The sequence below is a fragment of the Eulemur rufifrons genome, chromosome 25 (assembly GCF_041146395.1).
Source record: "Eulemur rufifrons isolate Redbay chromosome 25, OSU_ERuf_1, whole genome shotgun sequence".
NCBI lineage: Eukaryota > Metazoa > Chordata > Mammalia > Primates > Lemuridae > Eulemur > Eulemur rufifrons.
This window is the reverse complement of record NC_091007.1, coordinates 15,426,674-15,453,568: the sequence shown is the minus strand read 5'-3', so window position 1 is coordinate 15,453,568 and position 26,895 is coordinate 15,426,674. Positions and strand designations below refer to the sequence as shown.

The 26,895-nt window shown below is 40.8% G+C and overlaps 1 protein-coding gene across 2 annotated transcripts in view; it reads left to right on the top strand.

Moving 5' to 3' along the window:
- PIP4K2A (phosphatidylinositol-5-phosphate 4-kinase type 2 alpha) overlaps positions 1–26,895 on the top strand; it is a 159,562-nt gene that overhangs the window by 69,216 nt on the left and 63,451 nt on the right. The window lies entirely within an intron of this gene.

The following is a 26,895-nucleotide window of genomic DNA, read 5'->3' as shown; positions in this document are numbered from 1 at the left end:
AAAAAGGAAGTAGACAACACCCCCATTTGATTGATATTTGATTCTTAGTAAAACTGCCAGGTTTAATTAAGTTTGAAAATTGAAATATGGCTGGAAATGGGATGAAATACAGCATAGTAATTTCCTTTACTTGTTCGTCATGTTCTGAAGCAGGGACTGTGAATTTGTATGGATGAAGACACTATATGATTTTCATTGTTCCTGCTTTTATGAATTAAATACAACTTTTTAGTTTTGTTGCTGTTCATAAAAATCCATTTGTGCTTATTGAAGGGAAGAGGTCACTAAAAAGATATTCAATTTTAAGCTATGGCACGTTTCGTTAGCTGTAACAAATAGTCTACTTAGGCAAATTAGAGGCATTTTGTGATGTGAAAAATTGTGCTCTAATTTTAAAGTAATTTTAGAATAGGATAATCTGTGAATTGTGTGTACCCCATGTTCTTACTAATTTGTATTCTTGGGTGTATTGTCACCTTTTTTCCTGTTCATTTTTAAATCAGTTTGGACCTAATAAAAGTTGAGTATATGCTTACCTTTTTTTTTTTTTCCTTCTTAAGCTCTTAATCCTCACTCTTTTTTTGGGGGCGGGGGGAGACAGAGTCTAACTCTGTTGCCCAGGCTAGAGTGAGTGCCATGGCGTCAGCCTAGCTCACAGCAACCTCAAACTCCTGAGCTTAAACAATCCTCCTGCCTCAGCCTCCCGAGTAGCTGGGACTACAGGCATGTGCCACCATGCCCGACTAATTTTTTCTGTATATATTTTTAGTTGGCCAGATAATTTCTTTCTATTTTTAGTATAGACGGGGGTCTCGCTCTTGCTCAGGCTGGTCTCGAACTCCTGACCTCGAGCGATCCACCCGCCTCGGCCTCCCAGAGTGCTAGGATTACAGGCGTGAGCCACCGCGCCCGGCCTAATCCTAACTCTTGAAGAGAGAAATTAAGAGAAACACATTTGTGTCTCTAAGTTAATCAAAGTATTTGTTCTTTTTAAACTTCCTTTGACTTCGCTTAAGTGTAAAAGTAAGTGGATGTTTTTGGCAAGCTCGGCTGGTGTTTCTCTGTCTACTTCTTGGTTTCATTACTTGCATGGTAAAGTTTGACAGTTACCAAAATGTGCTTTGGGTATTCTTTCTTGGCTTCCTTGGAGTTCATCTATATTTGCCCTTTTTTGCCTGACATGCCTTAAATGTTTTCTCCGATGTCTTTGATTTGGTGGATGCTCCATATTGAGGATTCTTTTGCACCTTACCCGCCCCCCCCAACGCCACCACATATCTTGGCCATGAATAATTGTTTTTCTTATAGGTATAATCAAACTAATTGGATTTTGCTGCCAGCAGTTAAAGGCATGTGCAAGTCACTGGCCGTAGTGCTTCCGGCTGTGACCTTCAGAATATACCTTCCAACTTTACAAGCAAGGCCCTGTTTAGTCAAGCACACCCTCAGGGTGGTATTAACAAAAATACTTTAAAAAATTTTTTTAAACAAGTGCTGGAGATCTGGGAGGATTAAAAAACATAGACAGTTACTAGAAAGATTCTTACATGGATATAATACTTTTAATCTTTTAGAAAAACTATAATACATATCCCAAGACACCATGATTTTCAGACTTTCTTCATCACCGAACTTGAAGGTCCCACATGCTTCCTGTAAAACCAAAGCCACAAACATGTGGCAGAGAATTTCTTTCAATTGAACATAGGATAAAAATTAAAAAGTAGAGTTTTTTTTTTCCCGTCCCTTTTAAAGATCGATCTCTGTTCACTAGAGGAATGGTAATAGATCATTTCCACATAAAATATTTATTTTGAAAATTGCTCTTGGTTAACGAGGAAGTAGGAAAAAAAGTGGGAAGGAGGAACATGAGTAGTTCTATTGAACTCTTCCTGACTCTTTTGGTTTCGTGTTTAATTTAAGTAGGAATGCTTTAAGACATATTTTCAGAGTAACTGAAGACAGGACATCAGGAAGACTGATTCTGGAAAGAGGGGAGGAGAAGAGTTATTGAGAGAGGCTGTAGGTTTAGGTCAAATTAACCAAAGAATATGGCCATAGGTATATAGAAACTTAACAGGGAACATAAAGAGATTGTTCAAAACAGGGGACAGAGTGGTAGAGAAGAGTGGAGTTCATATAATATGATGTGCTTTTAATGTCCCTACTGCTAATTTTATATAGGATTTTTTTAATCAAGACCTAATGCTATCTATCTTAATTATATTCATTCATTCTTAGCTAGTACAGTCAACCAGGTGGATAAAAACTGCTTCAAAGTGCAAATTGTTATCCAAAAATGCAACCCTCCTGGGGCCCCGAGGGGCATCATTAGTGCAAATTCCACCATATTCTTTGGTCCTGGGGGCTGTTCAGGAAGAGAAGTCATGGGAGAAGAAGCCAATCAAATTGCAGAGTGCAGGATTTTTAAAGGACAAATTTCCCGGAGATGGCATTCATTTATAGATCCATTATAAAGCTGTGTTCACACTTATCCATTCAGAATCATTGTGTGAATTAGAAATTGTCTGTTTCAAAGTATACTTGCTGAGATCCTTACGGTCAACAAGTACTTTACACCTGCGACTTGATGTGCCTCAGGACCAAATGTGGAATGAACGTGTTTTGTGGGATTTTGTGGCAGTGAGCTCTTTGTGCCTGGGTTGCTTTGGTGGCGACAGGTCTGAGTTCTGGTTTTATCTGGGCAGGGTTGTCACTGCAGTCTTTCACCAGCACACTTCACACTCCCTGTCCTGCTCTGTATCTCTTCACCACCTGGGTGACTCCATCCGGGCACCGAGCATCAATGTGCAAAGAAGAAAAGACCAAATGCCGCCTGTGCACTAGGGCATGTGAAAGGCTGGCTTTCTTGAGGATAGCAAATCTGTGAATAGGGTCTGTCTGGGCTAAATTATGCAGTGTCTGTGGTCATGGCTGGGCAGGTTTGTATAGTCCAGAGCGCATCGGCTAAGCGGTAGCAGGTCTGGATTCTTGTCTTGCTGCTAAAAGTAATTCGTTGTGCTACTTTAGGAATGAGTCACTTCTTGAGCTTTCATTTCCTCATCTTTTGGTCACCTTTAGGTCCTTTCTGCTGTTCAATTCTGGAATCTATATCTGTATATCATTATGGATGAAATTAACAGACGAGGATATAACGGTTTAAAAAGAACCAACTGGGAAAGGTGTTTAGTACCACAGGGACCAACACAGGTTTCAAATCATGGGGCCATTTTCAATCTTCTATGGGTTTTTAAATATAACCTTCCATTCCAAACCTAAAACTTTTCCCATGCTTACTCCTTCCTGCTTCCCTACATAGATATACTTTGCCCCCACCTGTAAAATGTTCTGTAGCAGTTACTTATTGCTATATAATAAGTCAGTCTGAAACAGTGGCTTCAAACAGCAACTCGTTATTTGCTGCCGATTCTGTGACTTGGGCTCAGCTCTGCAGGGCGGTTTTTCTGGTTTCACTCATGTGGCTGCAGTCACCTGGGGAGTCACTGGGACTGCATCTTAGTGACTGAACATTGTCGCAGTGTCCTAGGACAAGCCCAGGGCTCACTCGCTTGTCAGGCCTATGGTCTTGTCTGCTGACATCCGACTGGCCAAAGCAAACCTCATGGCTGTGAACAGAGTCAGTGTGGGAGGGGCTTATGTGATGGTGTGGATCCCGGGACATGTGACTCAATGGAGACTATTGATACTCAATTGAACACATGTGTACACCCTGGACTTGTATTTTGGAAGTCTGTACTTCAAACCTAAAGGACATACCTATATTCCCTGTCCTAGTCTATAAACTTTCAGAAAATAACAATGTGGCTTTTGCTTAACAGTATCTTTGCCCCTGCAGGGAACGAGGGGTGCGTAATAGGTCATTTGTGATGCTAGAGGTAGGTGTCCATGCTTCCCTGAGCATGGCCGAGAGGGGACATTTCCTATTCCCTTCTCATTCTTTCTCCAAGAACTCCCTTTCAGAGTGCTTTGTGGAGTCCTCTTCCTGAACATTCTGGCCATGTTCTGTTTTCACTCTGACTCCCATTGTGACAATATCCATTCCTATAGCTGTAACCTTTCCTAAAGCTTTCATTAAAATCTCTTTGCTGATCACTTCTAAATGTTTTCAGCCTCAGAACCACATGTGTGACTGTATGTTATACATCTCCATGTGATTAATCTGTGCGCATGCCAAAATAGTGTATCTCCTATGTTATGTGCACTAAATTGACTTCTCTTTCTGCATTTCCTACTCTAGGAGATGGTCTCACTATTCTTCTAGTCTCAAAGGCCTGTGACCTCTTAAGCATTCCCAGCCCCTCCCTGCCTCTCTCCCTCTTATCTGACCCCCCTACTTCCAGAGCATCCTGTGCCCGGGTGCCCGTAGCTCCAGTCCTCATCCTTGGCCAAATTCCATTCACACACTGAGCTAAACTCTTTAGAGGGGCCTCATCTCAGAGCCGACCTGCTCAAAACCTTCCACAACTCCTCCCAACCCACAGAGGAGAAACCAGCCCTCTCAGCCTGTACTTAAAAGGCCCCATCAGTTTGGCCCCTCGAAGTCCTTCATCATCATTTCTCGTGTTTAATGACGTGTTCTCCCACCCAAACCCGAAGTCCGTGCCCTTTCTCAACGTCTGGCCCCAACATCTCCTTCTCAGGCAAGCGCGATGAATAGCAGTCTCTTCCCTGTCAGTACTATCACAGCGTTTCATGCTGTTAGCACTTCTGATTTTTAATTAATAGACTTGATTTTCAAGAGAAGTTTTAGGTTCACAATGAAATTGAGGGAAGTGTACAGAGAGTTCCCACAAACCCCCTCCAGACACACACACTCAGCCTCCCCACCATCGACATCCCAGCCCGCCCCAGAGCGGGACATTGGTCACAGTTGCTGAACTGGCTTTAAGACGTCATCGTCAACCACAGTCCATAGCTGACATTAAGGTTCTCTGTGTTGTGCATTCTGTGGGTTTGGACAAACATAATGATATGCATCCACCATTATGGTATCATACAGAATCGTGTCGCTGCCCTAAACTCTGTTAGGCTCCATCTCCCCCCCTCCCTCCTTCCCTCCCCTGCAGCTGCTAGAATTTCTCCCAGTCACCTCACTGTTGCTGTCACTTGGCTGTGACCCCCCTTGTCTTAGTCTCTCCTCACTACATGGATCTCTAAAATATATGGCTACATTGATTACATCTTTAAAATTCCACTTAAAGAACAGTAAGCCTCTCCTAAGGAAGGCCCAGATTTTACACAGATTGGAAATTTTCTTTGGGGACACAGCCACCAAGGTTAGAGGGTGTTTTTAGGAGGGAAAGATGAAACTTGATAGTTAAGGGAGACAGTTTTCGGCTCAGTAAAGGTCAACAAGTATTTGGTAACATTAAAGGTGATTTTTGCTTTACGTAATAGTTGTGTGTGCTCCCTCCTCAGTGGTTTCCCATACATTAAAAAAAAAAAAAAAAAATCTATGCTTCCTAAAACACTTCACCTCTGCTACAGAGAGAGAGAGAGAGAGAGAGAGAGGCAGACTATGAATAAGTGGACCTCAGAAAAGAATACATAAGTGAATCCTTCAAAGCACTCTCCTTTTATAATATGAATAATGACCTCTTAATTCATTTTCTAAATGTGGACTTTTAAAAGATGCTGTCTAATTGTAATAAAGAAGCGAGTAAATGCCAAGTGGGTTAGCAGTAATGTATGCAAAATATGGGATGTAGTATTGTTGCAAAGAGTCAAACTAAAAAGAATACAGAGTTTTAAAGTTGTTTCAACAGCGGTGTCAGCAAGTGTCTAAATGTTCCCCCAAATCTACAACCACGAAGGAAATGAACTTGACAAGTAAACAAGAAGTGCTATAGGAAAGGAAGGTGGTATGATATACCAGACAAAGACATTTCATTTCCTACAGCAAAAAATGTGATGCCTCCAAGTTTTAGATTTGCTAACGGTAACAAAGGGGACCAGGCAAAGCCATTTCTGCTTCCTCCCGTCCCCTTTGGCTGAGCTCATTGGTTTGTTTGTCATTTGGGGACATGCGTTTTACAGGTGCTCGGGGTAGCAGTGCCCGAGCTGCTCTCTGGAATATCAGCTGCAGTTTCTTAGTTTAGTCATTTGCTCATAACGTCTCTAAGTCAAATAATCATATTTTGATTTAACCACATTTTTGTTTTCAATAAAAGTCAGCAAAGATTTATGAAGTGTCTACTCCAGTGCAGCACCCTGGGGGCAGTGGTAACAAAGACGGCAAGGCAGGCTCACCACACACCAGGCACTGCTGTAGACTCAGCTTGTCCTGCTGGAGACTCGGCAACCCCACACTCCCAACCTGCATCTGAGATGCCTTGAAAAGGCAGCCACTGACGTTTCTCCACGTGGACTCTCCCTTGCGTGGCCTGTCACTCGCTTCTGCACAGTTGCTCCCACGCTGGGGGAAAGATGTGAGAAAACAAAACTACACTAAAGCCTTTAGCATTTGTCTCACTCCTTTGGTGACCAGTGGTGCGAAAATGTTTTTAGAGCATATTATGATCAACTTCCGGGTGTGGCATTAGGAATGACAATCCAGGTGAGAAGGATTCAGCACCCACCAGCCCTCTGATCCCCTCCCTGCTGGGTTTCTCACCCCTTGACCTCCCCCTGCCCACTGCTGGGGGACAAATGCTTTGTTCCTGGCTTCTAGGAGCACCCGAACACTCCTGGCTTCTTGGAACCTCTCCTGAATGATGAGTATAAATGATATTTTGTCCCTCTCTTGGCTAGCAGTGGGGCAAAGCTGGGATTTTTTTCATGAGGGAATCTTTACTGTGAGTAAGTAAAGCAGACAGAGTAGAGAATTGCATAGACTTACAGAAAGGGGGTAAGTGTGTTTTACATAGAGGCTTTGTGTTTGTTTTATCTCGTTGCCATCTACCCCTTAAGCAGTTTTCCTCTGGCTACTTAAAGCAGTTGAGCAGGTTTTTTTTTTTAAATTTATATCCTTTTCATTTATTTATATGTATATAAAACGAGAACCATGGCCAAGAGCCCCGGCTCTGGAGCTGCACTGACCGGACCTGACCACGCCGCATCACGGAGAGGTCTTTATGATTCAGTCCTTTAACTGTTCTCGGCCGTTTTCATATCTGTGAAGACGTGAAGTGTATAACAGTCCTGCCCATTTCATGGGCTTGTTAAGATGATTACATAAGAGACTGTAAAGCAATTAGCAGATGCCTGGTGTATATTATGCCCTAAACAAACGTTAGCCTCGGTGATATGTTTTTATTGGCAATTTTTAGAAATGATGAATGTTGAGGATGAAAAAATGCTGTGCAAATAGGAAGCCAAAGAATACAAAACTGTAAAACTTGACCACTTTCTAAAATGAAGGCTTATTTTTATTTTTTTCTCTCTCTCTTGGCTGGAAATTATTCACAAAACTTGATATTGTAACCGAGTCGAGAATATTTTATGTCCTGTTCCCCTGCTTTTGTCCCTCATAATTTTTATTTCAAAATAAGCCTTAAGGATTCATTCATTCATTCAACAGGTCACTGAGCTAGGTGCTGTGGATGTTTATGTGTATGTTTATGTGTATCCTACACCCGAGGTACAAGCATCTTATATGTGGAATAGGACAGATGACATTGCTTATCCCAATGGGACATGAGAGAAATATTCCAATTAATTGTATGTAATATGCATTATGTAGCACAAAAACTGCAAACTGAGCTAAGACCAAGTCGTTACCTTTAGTAAGCGCAGTAAAGATTAGGGAGAGAAACAACAGTGTATGTACCATACTTAAAATACCATTTTAATGGTGTGTTTATATTTTCATTTCAGATAACTTCAGACATATAAAAATGTCGTTAAAAAAATACCAAGAACTTCTATGTACCCTTCATCCAGATGTTAACATTTTATATAACCAACAGTACAGTTCCGAAAATCATGAAATTCACACTGATAGTTAGCATTATGGAATAATTGAAAGCTCCTGTTTACATTTCCCCAATTGTCTTACTTTTGTTTCCTTTCTGGTCCAGGATCACATGATGCACTTGGTTGTCCTGTCTCTTAGTCTCCTTTAATCTGAAATATTTCCTGTCTTTATCTCTTGTGACCTTTACACTTTTGATGGCGAATACCGACCAGTTATTTTGTAGAATGGCTCTCAACTAGAGTTTGCTTCCTAGTGATCACCTTCAGCTCGTGCATGTTCCGTGAGAATTCCAGAGTGCTGGTGCTGTGTCTGTCTCAGTGCATCAATTCAGAAGGCACGTGACATCCGCTGATTCCATTACTGATGCTGTTGACCTTGGTCACTTGGTTATGGTGATGTCAGCTTTCTGTACTGTGAAATTACTGTTATTTCCCTTTGACATGAGTATCTTATGGGGAGATACTTGGGGATCACGTAAATATCTTGTTTCTCCATCTACTTTTGCTCACCGATTTTAGCATGTATTCCTGATTCTTAACCATAACAGTTATTACCGTGGTATTTGCGAATTGCTGATTTTTTTATTTTCATCATTCCTTCTACATTTATTAGCTGAAGTTTTACCGCAAGGAAGAGTTTGCCCTTCTTGCCTATATAAAAAATTATCTGGAAGAAGGATTATTGCTAAAGCAAAGAAACTTTTTATTGACTGTCAATACAAAGTAGAACGGAGCATGATCTCCTGTGGCGTGTTGGTACACTGTGGTCTTATTGTGCTACTTTCTGGGCAGTGGATGTAAGTTGGCGCCTCTTCTGTGAGAAGCTGTCATTTTAGTTCCTGCCTACCTCCCTAGCCCGTTTCCATGTTACTATCCGGTAGTATTTAATCTCGTAGGAAGAATAAGAGAATTGATGTGTCACCCTTGCCTGAGTCTGCTGGCTTGATCAGGATGGATGACAGGGGAAGCTGAGAGGACACTGCAGTGACCGATGGGTGTAAGTCACACCTCCAATCTGCATATCCTGTCTGAGCTTGGGGTTGCTGAAACCAAAACTTAACAGAACATGAATTTTTTTTCTTGTTGTTTTCAAGATTTTTGTTATCCTCTGTGGCTCATTCTAGTGTTGTGCTGATAATCGTGTACTGGCTAATGTCTAAAAACAGAACAGTAGGGTCATGGTGGTAAAGTGAACAAACAGCAGTTCTAGAAGCTGCTGACTTGGTGGGTTCACATCTAAAAGGGAAAGCAGTTTTCATTCCCAAATCCCCATTTCATATGTTAGAAAGATGATTCCTAGCCGGTCGCATTTTTAACAGTCATTTAGTAATTCTGTATTTTAATATCTAAATAGCTACTTGTATTCTGAATAGCTACAAAGTGGGGCATTTGAAACACTCTTTGTAACATCACGATATATAAGAAACATGGTCAGGACTCTCAGTTTTAGAATTCTATGTCGTAGGGCTAGAGGAGAGAGTATAAACCATGTAATTAACCTGTTATAATCGGGGGGCAGTGGGAGTCATTATGAAAATTAGAAACTGGGGGGAGGAAATGGCCTGGCGTCCTTACCAGCTTCATATCACACCAGGAGGCTGCCTGCCCTGCGTACCCTCTTGGTGCCGCAGCCTGGGGGTAGAAGCCTCCTCTAGTGGATGTGCTTTTCTGGTCAGGTAGAGCCTCCTTCCCAGGTAGAGAGAGCATCGTGTAATAATGGTGCAGTCAGCTGAAGCGTCAGACTTATTTGGAGAACATCTAATACCTCTTCCCTTTTCCATCATCTAGTAAAGGGAAAATATCTTTTTTCTTGATCCTATTTTTAAAGAAATCTTGTAGGAAAGAAGGTTCCACCCCTCCCTTCTCCTCCATTGGAGGACATGTTTGTTGTCATAAGTAACTACAGGGTTTGTTGTCTTTGGTTATTTCCAAATACGAAGTATATTCCTTCTAAAGTGTTTAAAAAAAAAAAAAAAAAAGAAGGCAGACTCAGTTTAACTAGTCGGCAAATTAGAACGATGACATTTCCTAAAGCTCTGGTGGGGTTGGCCCTTTCTCCTCGGCAAAAGTGGTAAATCACCCAAAACTGTACTTTTGGGGGGTGTTATTTGTATCTTACATTTATCTTCAGTATTATTTATGTATTATTTAAAAGTCACTGTTAGTTTTTCAAACACAATGTAGAATTTTATTTTTTTTTAAAAAAGAACTCAGTTAATAGATTGTTTTCCTTGAAATAAAAACTGTCCTCCGGTTCTAGCATACTGTGCCAGCTGAGATGTTACTGAAGTTGTCTTAGAATAATCGTAGGTCTAGCAAGTGCTTTATGCATCCACATTTTTGAAGAATGCAAGTATGGTAAACGTTTAACCACATGTAAGTAAAATATTGAAACATGCTTTCAATAGCTTTTTTTTTTTTTTTTTTCATTTTCCAGGTTTCAATAGTGTATGTTTACAGATGGTGAATTGAGAGGTACTTGTATGTTTAAGCTGAATACATCCTTGAGCATTATTAACCTAAGTCTCTGATGAATGTTCTGTTCTATTTGACTGGCTGTCAGGCTATCAACACGTTGTATAGGAATAAGAGAGGAAGTTGTTTGCTGCTGGTGTTTGTTTTTTTTTTTTTTTTGTATGGAGACTTAACTATTTCCTTAGCGTATGATAACACTTTAAAGTATTTATGCTGTCATTTCTTCTGTGATTTTTGAGCCTTTGGATAATGACCAAGGTTCATAATATTATAAAGATGATCTTAAACATTAACTTTTAAAAAGTGTAAAATGCTATATGCACATGTACAAAACCAAACATTATCTTCCTCAAGAATTGCTCAGCTGGTAGAATTAGATAGAATATGTTCTTGCTTTTATTTTATGGCAGTAAAATAATCTTTTAGTAAATCATCTTGTGTTTAAATCTGTCCAAACTTTGGTGACTTAGGAAATACGAATTTGATCATTGGCATTGTAGTTTTTGGTTTTCTGAGAGATCATTAGGAATATTAGGATTTGTCTTTTCTAGATATAATAAATAGTAAAGTCACTTTTAAAGTTTATAAGTGAAGGAATTAGATTAACATTTGTTCAATTTCTTGGTCCCTGGGAATGGGCAGAAGTATACAAAGATGAATAGATCTAGTCCCTGCCCTGAAGGTGCTTGTAATCTTATAGGGAAAAAAGATAACTCCAGGCCAACTTCTCTCTTCTTGTGAAAAATTTTGTTTTATCCAGCCGTTACAGCTAATGCGTATATGCTCACATTCTCCTTAGACTGTCTTTACATAAGGAATCAAATAATTGCTATCACTGAATATTGTGGGGATTCTTAATTTCGACAATAAAAGGCCTTGCACACAGGCAAAGCCCTTGTATGTTTAGGTGGCAGCAATGAAAAGCGTAATTTGTCATGTATCACAGCAGGTTTTTACAAGGGCACAGCAAGTAGCTGTCCTTATCTTTCTTTACATATTAGATTTTGGTTGAACTAATGCAGGTTTATTTAAGGTATTTCTTAGATTTCCTTGATGAGGAAATTTCTTAGATTTCCATCATATCCTTGATGAGTAGGAAAAAGCAGTGGGGTAGCTTTTGGTTGCCTAGAATTTATGTAAAATAGATGTTCATGGGAAAATATTAAAGAAATGCACAATTTACGATCTGCGTTGTGGACGATCTTTGTAGTGCCTAGGAATATATTTGTAGTGCTGGGTGGTGGTTTGGGGGGCGGGGTGTGGGGGTCAGAGTTAAATGCCCACAGTCTGTTCTTTACTTTGATGAAAACTATTAGCCTCCAGTGATTCAGAAAAGTAGCAGAAGATGATTGAAATATAATGACAAAAGAAAAATTTGGATCTTTTGTAACAGCGAAGAGTATAGTTCTCTGTTCAAACTTTTAGAGGTTTCAGGTTTAAAATCCAGTGGGAACTGCGTGGATTAAAACTGGGTGTATTACATCCTTTGATTCATGTTCATAGCATATGGAGAATGAGAAATCAATGTCAGTTGATCTCATTAGGAATTAGGATTCTCTGTCATCTAATTCTCTCGCTCATTTTGCTCATCTATTTTTATAGTTGATATTCACATAGAATGTGTGGGAGGAGGTGGGAAGAGGAGGGAAATATTTATGCAAAACTCATGGGATGGCAAGTGTTCTTTTTCCTAAAATAATGAAAACAAACGATAGCATTTTTGTTCTTTTGACAGTTTGTGAATAGCAGTATTTGTGGATAGAAGATATGTCTTAATTGACATCACATGTTTTTGAAAATTCATAAATCATAAAACTGTGACAGTTGGTTTTTACCAGGTTAAGAAAACTGCTTGTTATTTTTGTTATTTGCAAAGCATTTAAGCACATTTATTTGTGAGTACACATTCATCTAAGTAAAGGGTTAAAAAATATCCTGTTTTCAGCCATGAAAAAGAAATTGCTAAGCTAATGATTATTTTTTAAACCACACTCCTGTAATTTGCTTCAAAATATAAAGTAAATATGTATCTGTACCAAAAAGTGATTTTCTGCAGTTCATTGTGATGAGGGAAGTATAGATGTGCTAAAACCTAAGCTGAAAAATCTTTATAATCTTTACAATGACTTGCTTATCCTCAATTTTCAGAAACAGTTTCACTGACCAAATAAAATTATGTAAGAAATGTGATGTGGTATGTCTTATAAACAATATCCTCTTGTTCTGAATACAATAGCTTTGAAATAGTATTTGCTAAACAATTATTTCTTTTTTAGACAAAACTTATTTCCTCTTGGTTTTCTTTCTTTCTTTTTTTTTTTTAAATGCATTTACACATGCTTGAAATAGTCTGTTAGGCTAAAGAATGTAACTCACCGGGAAAACATGAACTAATTCAGTGTATCATAGAAAAGCTTTGTAAGCTCAGAAGCAAGTTATTCTAAAGTTTTTGAACAGCATGTATTTTAAACATTGGGGGAGAAGAAATTAACGTAGAAGATGGAGACTTAGATACCAAAAGTGCGGGTGTTAATCCCATGCAGTCTTTCGATGTCAATTTATATTCCAACCTTTCATAGTTTTTGCAAGATCCTTGAGTGCAACCTCCCACGAGCCCACCAAGGAGGCTCAGCTGGACCCTTGCTGCTTATAAAATACTGAGGGTACTGCTAGGCCATAATCTTACTTCAGTGTTGTGAGGGAAAAAGCCAGGTCTATGTGAAAGTTTTTTGACAGTTTTAAAAAACATGATGGTTGCTATGGCTACGTGTGAATGCTGCGTAATATGCCTGCTCTGGCCAGCATGAGCATAATGGGATCACTTTCTTTCTCAGTAGTACTCACTGAAGGCCCAGAACACACGGAGGAGGAGGAGATTGTGTGTCAGAAATACCTGGGGCCTTTTTTTTTTTTAAATCCCCTAAACCCACAGCCAACTAGCCTGTTCCCTACCCCAGGTGTAGTGGATGGATAAAGATCGATGTTATTTTGAAAAGTCTCCAAATTTTTTTGATCACATAGCTGGGTGTATGTGCAATTTGAGCATACTAACATGTATTGTGAATTAGACATTATATTAGCATATAAGTCTTAATGTTCTGTACATTTTACAGCATATCTAAAATCTAAACAAGATTAAATAATTTTAACACTATAAAAAAATCTCTTGCTTTTGTTTAATTTTTTTAGTGAAAGCAATGTAATTAATTTTTGAAGTTTTTGAAAATTTTGTTTTAATTGTGATTATTTTAAGCCTAGCTTGATGTTCCGCATATTTTGATTCTTGGTTTTAAAGGCTTTCATTGCTGAAAAATATAACTCATAAAGATTTGTAAATAAAAATGGAAGAACTGTATCACTGACCATTTTTACTAAATCATCGTGCTCCTTTTTTCAATCCATCCCACCACGTACAAAATGTTCTTAGTTGACTTTAAGATGCTAAAATTTTATTTTCCCCGAAAACTTCAAAACTTATTCGAAGGTTATAGCATTTTCAAGCTTTTAACAAATGAGTTTAAAACTCCTCTGGTAAGATTTCTAATAGACGAGAATATTCTATTTCCAAGTTTTTGAGTATGCTGATATAAGAGTTTTTATAGGTGACACAGTTAACATTGTTTTTGGCAACAAGATGACAAAACAGTGGAAACATTTCCAAACATCTGTTTCTAGAATGTTGTCTTTTCAAAGCTTTTTTTTTCTTTTGAAGAGCAGTTAATTTCTTACTCAACATTGAGTCTCACCTTTAATTTGAAAGGAAGCTTGAGGTAGCTGATATTTCTTGCTGCTAGGTTGAGAGGCACCTCTGACCCCTACAAGGGTCCATGAATTTGCAACATTTGTGTTTTGTAAGGGAAAAGCGCATGACTCATCTCTTAAATTCCACAACTTTTTAAAGCACTTATGTTCTGCTTCTCTCTCGACCACACACAGTAATCCTTTGAATGTAGGAAATAATTTAGCAAATACCAGAAACAGAAAAATGTTAGAATCATCTTTACTGTAATGATGCAACTGTAAAGCTAACTTCCCAGGCTGCAGACTTTATTCTAATCCTCCATTCTTTACATATTGACCGGTGTTTTCTATGCATCTGCCAACAGTGTTTGCTGACAAAGGAATCCATTCACATTTGATGCCATGTTGGTTTTCATGTACTTGCAATCATTTTTACTTTCGTAGAAATAACAGGTGTTTCTCCAGTAGCATGTGGGGTGTTAGTCTTTTGCTATTAAAGGAACCCAGAAAGAAGCTTCTATACATTAATCATTAAATTAATACAATTTTTTGAAGTCCTGAATTTGGTAGTTAGTACTATACGATGTAAAAAATATTGAAAAAAAACTGTAGATGTTTGTCTTCAGGTTCTGAGCATTTAGTGTTTAAAAGACGTGCCCATTTTGATAGCTCCTTGTGATCATTAGCTAACATCGCTAGGCACAATGTACACTTCGGGGGAAGGTTCATCATTAACAAAAATGGATTGCAGCCCACGTTTTAAATAAAGTCTTCCCAACCATTTTAATTGTTCTTGTACTATTCTTGTCATATCCAATGACATCATCCATGCTTCGACGTCAGAATGTTACCGAGAGAGAGAGAACGCGCCAGGAGCTCAGCTCCACGCTAGCTATGCTGTGCGAGAACTGGTGCTTGTGTGTTTAGCACTAGCTTCAGTCAGTGGGTTCTTTCCAGCCATCCTTTTAAGCACTTGTCTGTTTTGTGAGGGTTAATTTAGCTTAGTTAAAGCCATATGGTATGATCTGTAAATCCACGTAACTGGGCACACGTAAACCACAGTAGGTTGCAATATCCTGGACGTCACTGCCAACCTCCAAGTTCTTGTTATTCCTCAGCGTATCTCCCGTCTGATATATGGCTCAGGGCCGTTTCACATAAGGGCTGATGAGGGCAAATGTCAAATTGCATAATAAGTTTTGTAAAAGTTACTCTTTTAGACATAAACCATGTACAAATAGAAACTGAGCTATCTCCTTCCCGGGGAGCATGACCCCCTTGTTGGAGACCAGTGCCTTAGACCTATGTTATGTCCCTGAATTAGACGCTTCCTGAGCCCCTTTGGTTTTTCTCTCCATCATTATTGTGAGCATAACATGTGATAAAGAGTTGGAATGGTCCAGACGTACCCAAGTACAGGTGAGCTGCATCCCCCCCAGACCTCTAAACCCACTCCTTCTGCTTTTTTTTTCCTTTGTGTTTTCTTAGTAAGTTTCATAAACAAATGTATGAATGTATAATCTTCATAAAAAAATTAGTGGGAGAACATTAAACACATGTATATTTTGCTTTTCCCACTTCCACACTATTTCTTAGAGAACTTTCCATTTTAGTTCACATAGATATGTACATAATTATTTGCTCTGGTGTTTGTATTTCTAGGTAATATGCTTGTGGTGTTATTTATGAATCTGTCAAACTTAGGCATTTTCTATTGACTTTCTGTCAGGACAGATGATGCTCTAGCTCTCTTACACCTCCTCTTTTCTCCTCTCATCCTTCTTTTGTGTTAAAATGCTATGCAGTTTTTGGTTAAAATGATAGCATCCCCTTTACTCTGACTTCTGTTATTTTTAGTACTTTGTGAAGTACTAGATTTGGTGATTTAGTACTGCACGATGTTAAATATCACTGAAAAATATATACAGGTTTGTCTTGGCCTCTCTGTCATGCTAGAGGCTTCCCCCCGTGTCTGGCGGTCTGCTGGCTCCATTCAGGTTGCAGAATGAGGCTCTAGGAGACAGATGGCCAGTTCTGGACACGTGGACTGGTGACGCTTGTCTGCTGGTGGCTTTTACGTCCAGGTGCTGGGGAGTGGGCCAGCCTTCATTCACGTTGTGCACTGGTGGAGTTTTCTCTGGGACCTTTTTTCCAGAGTAAAATCCTCCAGTGTCCCCTGAGGGAGTGGCCCAGGCCACAGGTGTGACTATAGCAAAAGGTGGAGGCAGAAGTCCCAGAGCTCAGAGCTCAGAGTGTCATTGACGCCTCCTGTACTCAGCCGGCGCCAGCCCAGCCCACCCCTGTGCCAGGCTTTCCCAAGCCTGAAGCCTCCTGGGGTCAGGTCTCTGAGGAGTCAGTCCCCTGCCTCCATGGGATGGGGTGGGGTGGTTGCCACAGGCAACACACTGCCTTTCTGCCACCTGAACCCCAGCTGTGGAGCCCCTGGGCATCTGGCAGAGCACTGCATCACATGGCCATGGACACCGAGGCCGCAGCTTTCTCCCCTCTTCTGTGGGTTGACCATCCTCTCCTTTTCTGTGTTTTTAAAAATTCTTTGAAATTTCTCTTCTTCTGTTGTCTGCTCTCCAATATGAAAGTCTTTGTCATTTTTTCCCCCCAATCTGTAATTTCCTTTATTGTCATTTTAGCAGAGTTTCTGGAAGGGAAAAGAGATAAAAATGCATGGTCAATTCATCACTTAAAATGGGAATCCGGGAAAGCGATAGAAACCGTCATGGTAACCTTCCTCGTATTGTTCTGGCAGGATGGACCCCGGGCAGCAAAGCAGGCTGCCCCTCTCCTCTGGTCATGGAAAGAAAAACAAAAAAGTCCAACCCTAACAGAATCAGGAATTCGGTGCTTCCCTTCTGGAATCTTAATATAGGTCCCCACTGTGGAATCTGCTGAAGAAGTCTTTTAGAAAGAATGCTGACTTACACATGCCACCGCCTTCTCTATCATTTTCTTGGCCTTATTAACGATGAGTGTGAGCGACTGGTTTTCTAAATGAAGGACTGTCACTCGTGACTTGTTCAGAAGATGCAGTTCTCTGGGGTGCCAGTGGGATGGCTGGGCTACCTATCAAACTCCTCACCATCTTCTCCACAGCCAGCCAGACCCCGCCAGGTGTGAGGGGTGGGAGAACTAGGGCCACCTGCCAGCATGGCGGGCATCCAGTGCCTTCTGGAAGCTTCTCTTCATAGTTCCCTTGGGGCACTATAGTTTTAGGGCATACTTATCACAGGATGAATATACAGAAAGACACCAGGAACTATTAAATTATTTTGGCATATTAGATATCTGACTAAAAAGTAACATGTTTATTTGAAACTTTCAAGATCAGTTTCTTAGAGTGCTGTGTGATTGCCAGTATTCATGCCACCCAGATGAATGAAGTTCCTATTCGTTTGACATCCACTAAGGATTTTGGGGTTAGATCTGGATGTCTTCAGTCACTAAAGGGCTGATTGGTTTCTGTATCAGGGAAGGAAGGCAGGGGAGGCTGGCCTTAAGATCCACTGGGTCTAGGGCTTCACATGATGTCACCTCCGCACAGTCCTCGTCTGTTTCATCCCATCTTTTCCACGTGTCTGTGGCAATGCCCTTCTGGAGGCTGGCTACTTCACAAGCCTTAGTTAAAAGCAACTGCAGGCGTATTAGCCTAGCCTAGCACCCTTCCCTGCCTTTATGTTAATTTCAGAGAAGGACCAGGAAGATGCAATACCCTTGATTAGAATATTGGAGCTGTGGCTTCTCTTCTTACCTTTGTTCCTGCCCTGCCACATCTTTCTGAGCGAAACACTTAAAGAGGTCTTCTAGTAATTAAGAGAATCTCTGTGGAAAGTTGTTTTGTGATTCGTTTGTGTTTGTGGGACTGCCTCCCGAGTGCCCGGCACTGGAGTCTGCTGGTGGCTAAAGCCCCGGAATGGGCCAAGTCATCCAGGCAGAAGACTCACGGGGGTGGCAGGAACTGTGCCCAGTAGAGGGAGCGTCCCCACAGCTACTGAGCATCAGATGAGTGATCCCGGGCCAGGTGCCACGTCTTCCCTTCCCACTTTTAAAAGCAGCCAGAAATCCAATTTTGTATGTAAATTGTCTCTAGTCTGAAAAGATTGGTAATTAATTCAAGCATTTTCTAAATCACTATCCAGGCCAAACCACACATCATTTATGATCTCTTCTCAAACTCATTTTTAAAAGCGTAAGGCGAGATCAAGAGAGCTGGGCACTTTGCTCAAGGTTTGGTGGTGACGAAGTGGCCAACCAGGGCTCAGGCATCGGTCCCCTGACTCTGAGCCTGGGGTCCTTTTGAATGGACTGCATTGTAAGCTGTTGTTTTCATTGGCAAAGTCTTTTTTGGGGAGTTTTAAAAAGCCAGTATTACCTCTGTAGTAGCCTGTAAATTTTTGGCCTTAATTCAATAGTTTCATGTCAGGTTCTCTGGTTCATGGGAGGTAAAATTTTTAACATGACCACATTCTTCTGGATGAACTTGGCAGTGAGCCAGCCAGCAAGGCATGTCCGTCACAAGACTGACTGAGCTTGCAGATACCAAATTGACAGATGGTAGAGTTTGTGTCGATGCTATAAAGTAACATAGCATCTAACCAAGAGTTTAAATATTTCTGGTGACATTTTAATTTTAGTCAAGTAGCCATGAATCAAAAGTTTGACTCAATGATTCTTATTCAACAGAAAAATCCCTTAAGTGTATTAATTTAGGCTTTTGAGTTTGTAAGTCCTGGAATGGCAGACCCTTGGGCTTTGACTCACATCTCAGCTTTGCTATGAGAACAATTTTTTTCTCGTCAAATAAAGCATTTCTTTTCTAGATATTGGAAGGCAGGTCAGATTTCAGAAGACAGTCTTAATTAAAATATACTTGGATCTTTGGTTTTTGTGTTGTCTTCAAATACGAAGACATTAACTTTTTAAAAATGGTCTTAGAAAATAATTATTGATGGAGCAACTGTAGAAAATTGACCTCTTGCTCCAAGACAAATAAAAGTACATTTCACAAACATTTTCAGCTGCCTGGGTTTTTTTTTTTTTCCTACCTCTGTAATTGACTTTAATTTGCTCTGCCTGTCCCTCTGAAACCTCAGAACTTTCAAATTGCTATTCATTCTGCAGCATAAGTTGTAATAAAAACCACACCACGCCAAGTGCGCGCTACATGCTTGAGTCATACTGGGACTTCATTTTTTTTTAAAGTTCTCAATTATTTCAACCTATATTCATTACAAGACTGTCAAAATTATTTCCAAATGAGAGCTGATATTATAGTCAGTCATTTTCCCCCTTAATATGGAATTAGGGATTACCAGTTGGTATCAAATAGATAGTAAAAATAAGATCAAAATGTTTGGGTAATCCTCTGACTTCCCCCAATTTACTACAAAAGTTACTAGAAAAAAGTAACAGAAAATGGTCCCTTTATGATAGCCTTTGTTCTAAGAATATTATGATTGCTGTCAATACACATCTGAAATACGAGCTTTGGTATATACGTGGTGGTAGTGTCCCCATTTTAGAACCAAATGGAACACAAGGACTCACAGGCTTATGGGAGGTTGGTTACAGGTATTGCAGCTAACATGGGTCATTCGGTGTCAGCTCCACAGCCTACGGTCTTTGTTAGCGTGCATTATTCTAACCTTCAAAGCTGTTTGCTTCTCAGCGCCCCACCAAGCCCTCTGCACCCTCTCCAGAAATATCGTGTGCACTCTGGCTCTGGAGAAGAATGTGGGGAGGGAACTGTGCGATCTTGGTGGCCTTTTCTAGGTCACACCATGGAAAATATTTTCCTAGCGATGTGCCTGAGGTCGTTTTGTATACCTTTGGGGAGAGCCAGTGAAAATTGTGATTCACATGCGCAGGGCCCTGCTGTCTGCGAGACAGACAGAACAAGTCAGAACTTCCAGCGGTGATTCATTCCAGTAGCTCCAGGAGTATCCTCAACTCTTATCTCCTAATAGTCCTAATTTTAGCTTTCTGCTCATTCACTTCCTAAAGCGAAGGAACCCCTGGGCAGAAAATGTTCAAAGTAAATTACTTGGTGGAAGGAATCCCTGTTTGCTTTATCAACTATAGAGTCACAAAGGAATTTTGTTTTTTAGGATGAGTCCAGTAAGTGGAAAGTATCTATTTTCAGATGCTGATATGAAGGGATGGGGGGAGGGTGATGTTTTTATCCAAAATGGTGACCTTGTATCACATCTTTGTTTGTGAAGTTAGGATCCTTTTGCAGAAGCCAGAAGTAATCAAAAAACTACTTGTAAAGTCTAGCGAATCTGGTATGGTATATTTATTATTTGATTTCCCTAAGAAATTAATTAAAGTTGAAATAGTATCCAAAATAATAGTCATGTGGAGTTATGCATTACAATTCTTCTTCCCATTGGACCCTTACTGATCTTAAATCCTTTGTGCTTATCTTGGCTCTAGTTTATTATTGAATTATGTTTTAAAATATGCACTCATTTAAGCAGTGGGAATGTTGTTTGGGAGATAAAAATAAGCCCTTTTCAATCTGTGTCTTGAGATTTTGAGGAGGGATGAATAGGCCTTTCAAGATAATCCCCACCCCACCCTCCCCCTCTCCTGTCTTGCCCGATCTCAGGTGGACACGCTGCCATGAAAACAGCCCCACCCCCGGTCCCCCGCCTGCCTTTATACCCAGCAGCCACTTCACATGTGGGGTGCTTCCTGTTTCCTCTCAGTATGTCATGATTTGTAGGGAATTGTCTTCATTACAGTCAGATTAAGTATCTCCGTGTCTCCTCTACACGTGAGAGGTTTTCTTCTTCTTTGGTCCTTTTTTTGTGTATTCTTGGCAGAATGAAAACCAATTGCTAATTATGTATTAGTCCGAGAACATAGTGTTTAGGGCGAATATGTCTGAATTAATTGTCATTAATAATGCCTCTCACAATTTACGAACATATTCTTTGCTTGACTTAAAAATCATATCAATTAGTGAGGTTTATTTTTTTCAACGTCACAGTGTGAAATGGCTTTGTGGGGACACCTCTGCATGCCTTGATTTCAGAACTGTTACCAGCTGGGTCTCACTTATACATTCCTTGTCCAGTAGTTATTTATTATTCCCATTTTTGCAGCTTAATTGCAACCTCTGTTTTCTTGCCAGTGTGAACTCAGTCTTACATCTGCAGGAGTGATACTCGCTGTAATCAGCAGACCTACCCCACAAAAAACCAAACCTGTGTTTTACAGTGTTGGAGGTAACTTGCACGCGATGTAAATTTTACTGTCTTGCTGCGGAGAGGAAGCGAGATACCTTTTCTGAGTTGTGCTACATATTATAATACTTTAAAAGGAAAGGCCCACATAAATTTTACAGTGCTTTGTGTTAGTTCTATTTTTCATAAAGGAAAACTCAAACAATTAGCTTTAATAAATAATCGTCTTAGAAATCAATTTTGCCTCTTTCAGGGATCCTGTTTATGATTCATTAAGATTTAACAGAGCTTTGAGGAATATTTATTTTCCCTTTTTTGAAATGACAAGGAATGTTAGAGAAATGATGACATCTCAGTGACACTGGTCTTCACAAATTTAGATTGTGCTATTGAAACCACAGCTGATATAATTGTAGTAGCTGATGGTGCATATTCAATTAAATGGGCATTTAATCATTGATTCTAAACACCTATTTAATAACTACTTTAAAAAATTAAGACTCCTTTAGAAGCTTGAACACAATGAAGTCTTAAAATTCAGGTAGACGTCTTATTAAGTTGCTGTGAATCTTACCTCACAGGCTATCAGGAATTTGAAAGGATCTTAGGTTCAGCCGATCCAGCTGCCTGAATTTTATAATTGGGGAAACTCAAATATAAAAAGATTTAAGCCTAGGCTGGGTTCCAGGTACAGTTCTGCCATTTAGTAGCTAGTAGCTTCTCTAATCTCACTAAGCCTTGCTTATCTGTAAAATGGGGATAATAATCGTACTGACTCCATTGGGTTGTAAGGACCAGATAAGATACTGTGTCTAAAGCATTTCACATGGGCCTGGCACATGTCCACTGAAGATTAGCAGTAAGGTTAGTGCCAGGTATTAAAGTGAGTTAAGGTAAAACTGAGCAGAGATCTCAGTAGCTCTCCCAACCTCCGCCCTCCACCCCGCTCCTGCCAGCTCCCTCTCCCCTACTCTTGAATTATAATTAAACAATCAGGAACACTTTGGCACTTTGCACTAACCCTCCCAGCCCCTTTGGCCTTGTTTCTATTGATGTTTACAACAAAGCTTCTTTATTTTCCGTCATCTGTTGTGCCCTAGCATTGTCAGCACTGGCGCCCAACAGCTAGGAGGCAAGGCAGGGCTACCCCTGCCATTTGGGGGTGCCTGGCACGGCATGAACGGGAGCAAGAGGCCCCTCCCAGGGCAGCCTACGGGGTATTTCCGATGCACGCACACGATCTTGAGTTTGATAAGCCCATGAACGTGACTGTCAACCCAGAGAACGAATTCCTGTTTGCCAAAGTGGCTTGACCACTATGAATCCTTCTCAGGTATGAAGTGGTGTTGCCTTTTTGTTGTGAGAGTTTTTTAAATATTTGCAACCTGAAGGAACTTTACATGTGGCCTTAAGAGTATGTAACTCGTGCTTTCAGTTTGTTTAGCTAACCTCACAGAATTTTAATCAACCCAGAAACCACTTTTATTTTCATAAATTATGAATTGTTTGGATTTTGGATATATGCTTCTTCCTAAAGAGAGGAGCATATGATGCTGTCCTTCAAGATAGTCATGGATAACACAAATCTTTCTTTCATGAATATTATTGACTATTATAACATACGTAAAATAACTATGTGTGTATATTCCCAATTTAAGTATCTGTTAAGACAGAAAAGTATAAATACTTTGTTTTAAAAAACACTGATAATAAATATAAACTAATGATAAACCATTATTATTAATAGTTTTGCCACCAATTTTGGGGGGGCCCATATAGAATTGTTGGGCTAGGTAGAAAGCCAGACTACCTGGTATTTAATTTAACAATAAAAGTGAATAAATTAAAATTTCTCAGAAGACTTTGAAACCCGAGAATTTCATCCTGAAATCGGAAAGTTCCCAACCAAGAGCTGTACGTAAAATATAGAAATTAACAAATAGGATTAACTCAACCTTATTCAAGATGATAGCTCATTGCCATTACCTGTATGAGCTCGTGAATTTGAACTGGAGGCAAGCAATATATTTTAGTTTGGGTTAATGGCAAGGTAGTAGGCCAAAGGAGAGAGTATTTCATGAAGTTACAGGGCTTTTCAGTTATTAGGCAGCTTTATAATAAATTCAGTAAAATTGACAAATGATTGCTTAGCCTTGTATATTAATAGAACATGGTCATAGAAAAAATAATATAGGGGCTCATGGGTATGCTATTGAAAAAAATACTAATTAAAATATTCTTTTAAGTGGTAGATAGATCCTCTGGGTTTTGCAATGTTTGTTCACAGTTTATTAAATCTAGCTACTCCCTTAACCAAGAAGTTTGGGGTCGGGGCTGCAGGGGGAAAATGAGAAAGCCAGAGGAAGTGTGAGGAGGGGTGAATGAAAGGCCACCTGGAAGAAAGATCCAGTAGCATGAAGTAGCTGTCTAATGTAACTCAGGAGCCAGCTACTGCTCAAGTATAAAGGTGTAGCTACAGCTTTACCAGGACTTATTATAACTGTAAAGTGAGAGGTGTGACCCTGGAGTCTCTGAGATTCTCTTTTAATTTCAACATCTAATGATTCTGTGTTAACCAAGGTGTAATATTTCTTATTTCATTTCTTGTCTTCTTTAATAACAAGAACCAAACATTCCCTACCTCTTAGAGCAGTCTGATTGTTGAAGATTGTTGAAGTGACTACTAAAGGTTTGCATTTCCCTGGGATTTCACAGGCACCCACAGCTCTCCATCCCTCTGGAGGCACCTGGGGCTTCACTCCCTCCAGGAAGCCTTTCCCCCACACCTGTGACAGGGGCTGCCTGCTGTGAGTTCCCATGGCACTTGCTGTCTAAACCCCAGCACTTCTGGATTGGTTTGTATTTTACTGTTTGTGAATGTCCCGCCCCATCAGCTATAGTGGACAAGTCCTCCCTGTCAGGGATCGTGTTTTGTCCTGACTGTATATTTCCAAGGGATTGTCTAAGAATTCCCTCACTCCTTAATCTTTCTGTCATACTCGACTAGCAAAATCCTCAGTGCTGAAGGACCCCACCCATCCTCTGTCTCTGCACCTGCCGGAGCCCTGCAGGGACGTCGCTCCACAAGTCCTCACCCCACCAGCCATCAGGGACTGCCTGGGACTCTTGACTCTGTCCCAAAGCCCAGCCCATTTTTCTCTCTGAACTTGCCTGTCCCGTTCTGCAGTCACATCCCCTCCCCCCACCCCCGTGTTTGTTCTCTCGGAGCCTCTGAGCCCCTCAGCCTGCCTCTCTCGTTCCAGTATTGAGTCCCATGCTGCCCTTCATTCCTGGGGTGGCCTTGTGTCTCTCCTTTCCCACCTCACTGGCGGTTCTTCCCCTCCCCCTTGGCAGGTCCATGTTCTTCTCCAGCCTGTGAACCCCCAGTGTTCTTCTAGACTTTCCTAGACAGCGTCTCAGCCCTCCTGCCTCCTCCCCAGGTTCCCGCAGCCTTTCCTAGCAGCCTTTCCTACGGGGAGCTAATGTCTGATTCCCGGATATGAGCATTTTTATCTCCCACCCCTGACTCCCTGGGAGTCTACCTGCCTAGCTGACACCAACACTCAGATGTCTCAAGAGCGCATCAAATTTAAGAAGTGCAAATCTGAGCTTTTCTCTTAAAATGCACCATCTCAGTCCGCAGACTCTCCAGCTACCCTGTCCTGCAAGCCATTCTGACCCCCACCGCAATCTTTGCCTACGTTTCCAGCCTGTGGTCAAGCCGTGGTGATTCCACCACCTCGGAGTCTGTCTACCTCCTTCACCTCTGCTGCCTTCTGTCTTGGGGGGTTTTGCAGCGGCTGCTTCCTGGTGCTCCCGGCCTGCAGTTCAGCCTGTTGGGGCCACACACCTTCTCAACTCCTGCACTTTTCTCCAATTAGCTGCTTCCCTCCTGCCCAGGGCCTGCCTTGTTTTCTGAAGCCCTCTGCACCTGCCTTCGCCTTCTCCTCCTCCTCCTCCTCCTCCTCCTCCTCCTCCTCCTCCTCCTCCTCCTCCTCCTCCTCCTCCTCCTCCTCCCGTCACTGCCCAGGGAAGCCTCATCTGTCCCCCAACCTGGCCCATGCCTCTTGCATTGTTACAGTTTGTCACACGTGCGATTCTCCAGTTGGTGCGTCAGCCCCTCTGAACCGTAAGAACCACGAGGGTGAAGTCTGGTGTCTGAGCTGCACCCTGCACTGAGCGGCCTCTCGAAGGTGGTGCTGATGAGAGCGTGGATGGGAATGAAAATCCACAGGGGAAATTCTCAGTTTACACATTCCACTATGGCTGAAAAGTTTTCCTATTTTTTTTTTTTTTTTTCCCACATAACATTTTTCAGGGCAGGTCCTTGTACAGCAAAAAGGACTCAGAAAGTTTGTCTTTCCCTACGAAAGGAGATGCTGCTGTGTGATACTGATCTCAGCAGCCTGGGGGAGGAATCAAGGGATGTGGAGGATCCACTGAGTGGATCGTGTGCTTTAAAAAAAAAAATTGATTTTTGATCCTACTTCCTTCCCTATTGGGCTTGACTTTCTCAGTGATCACTTAAAGCACAGATGAGATAGAAATTACTTGGCATGTTCTCTGAATGAAAATGATGTGGAGTTGATTACTTCTTAACCACGCCTTGCATCCTGCACTTTGTTTGTTTTTATTTATATTCTTCTCTAGTTCCACAAGGTATTGAAATGCAGCCTGAATTGGCATCCAGCTTCATTCTAATTGTGGTTATTGTCACAGGGCGTGGGTTCCCACTCTGATTCTCTTTTTCTGTTATTTTTCAAACTTTGATAGTCCATTGCTAGGATAAAGATATGTAAGTTTTAATTTTTCACAAAGATCCTCTGAGGATGACTTAGTACTGTAAGATACGTGAGTAAACTGGGTGGGAGAAGTTTTATTATTTTAGATTCCTGTTTTTGTTCAGTGGCAGCTTCATATATGTTTAAGAAGCTGTCAGTCCGATTGTTATTGCTTTGTTGTGTTCTGTCTTTTCTCTCTGGCCACCTTTCTTGTCTTGCCTTTGGCATTCTTTAGTTTAATGGCAGTATACTTAGGTGTGCTTTGATTATTATTTATAGCTTTGAGTATTCTGTATCCATTGATGTATAACGTTCATCAGTTGTGGAAAATTCTCAGTCCTCATTGTATCTTCAAATATTAATCATCTTTGTTAGTCTATCTGTTCCATTATATTCACATATAGCATCTGGTTTTTATTCTGTATCTGATCATCCTAATAGCTGAAGTCTTTTGTTGTTGTTTGGAGACAGAATCTCGCTCCATCACCCGAGGTAGAGGGCAGTGGCATCATCATAGCTCATTGCGACCTCCAACTCCTGGGCTCAAGGATCCTCCTGCCTCAGCCTCCCAAGTAGCTAGGACTCCAGGCGGGCACCGCAGCACCCAGCTAATTTTTCTGTTTTTAGTAGAGACAGGGTCTCACTCTTGCTCAGGCTGTTCTCTAACTCCTGAGCTCAAGCAATCCTTGGGAAGAAGAAGGGTGTCTTGGAGATTTCTGCTGCTCTGTGAATCCAGAAATGTGTTAAAAAAAAGAAAAAAA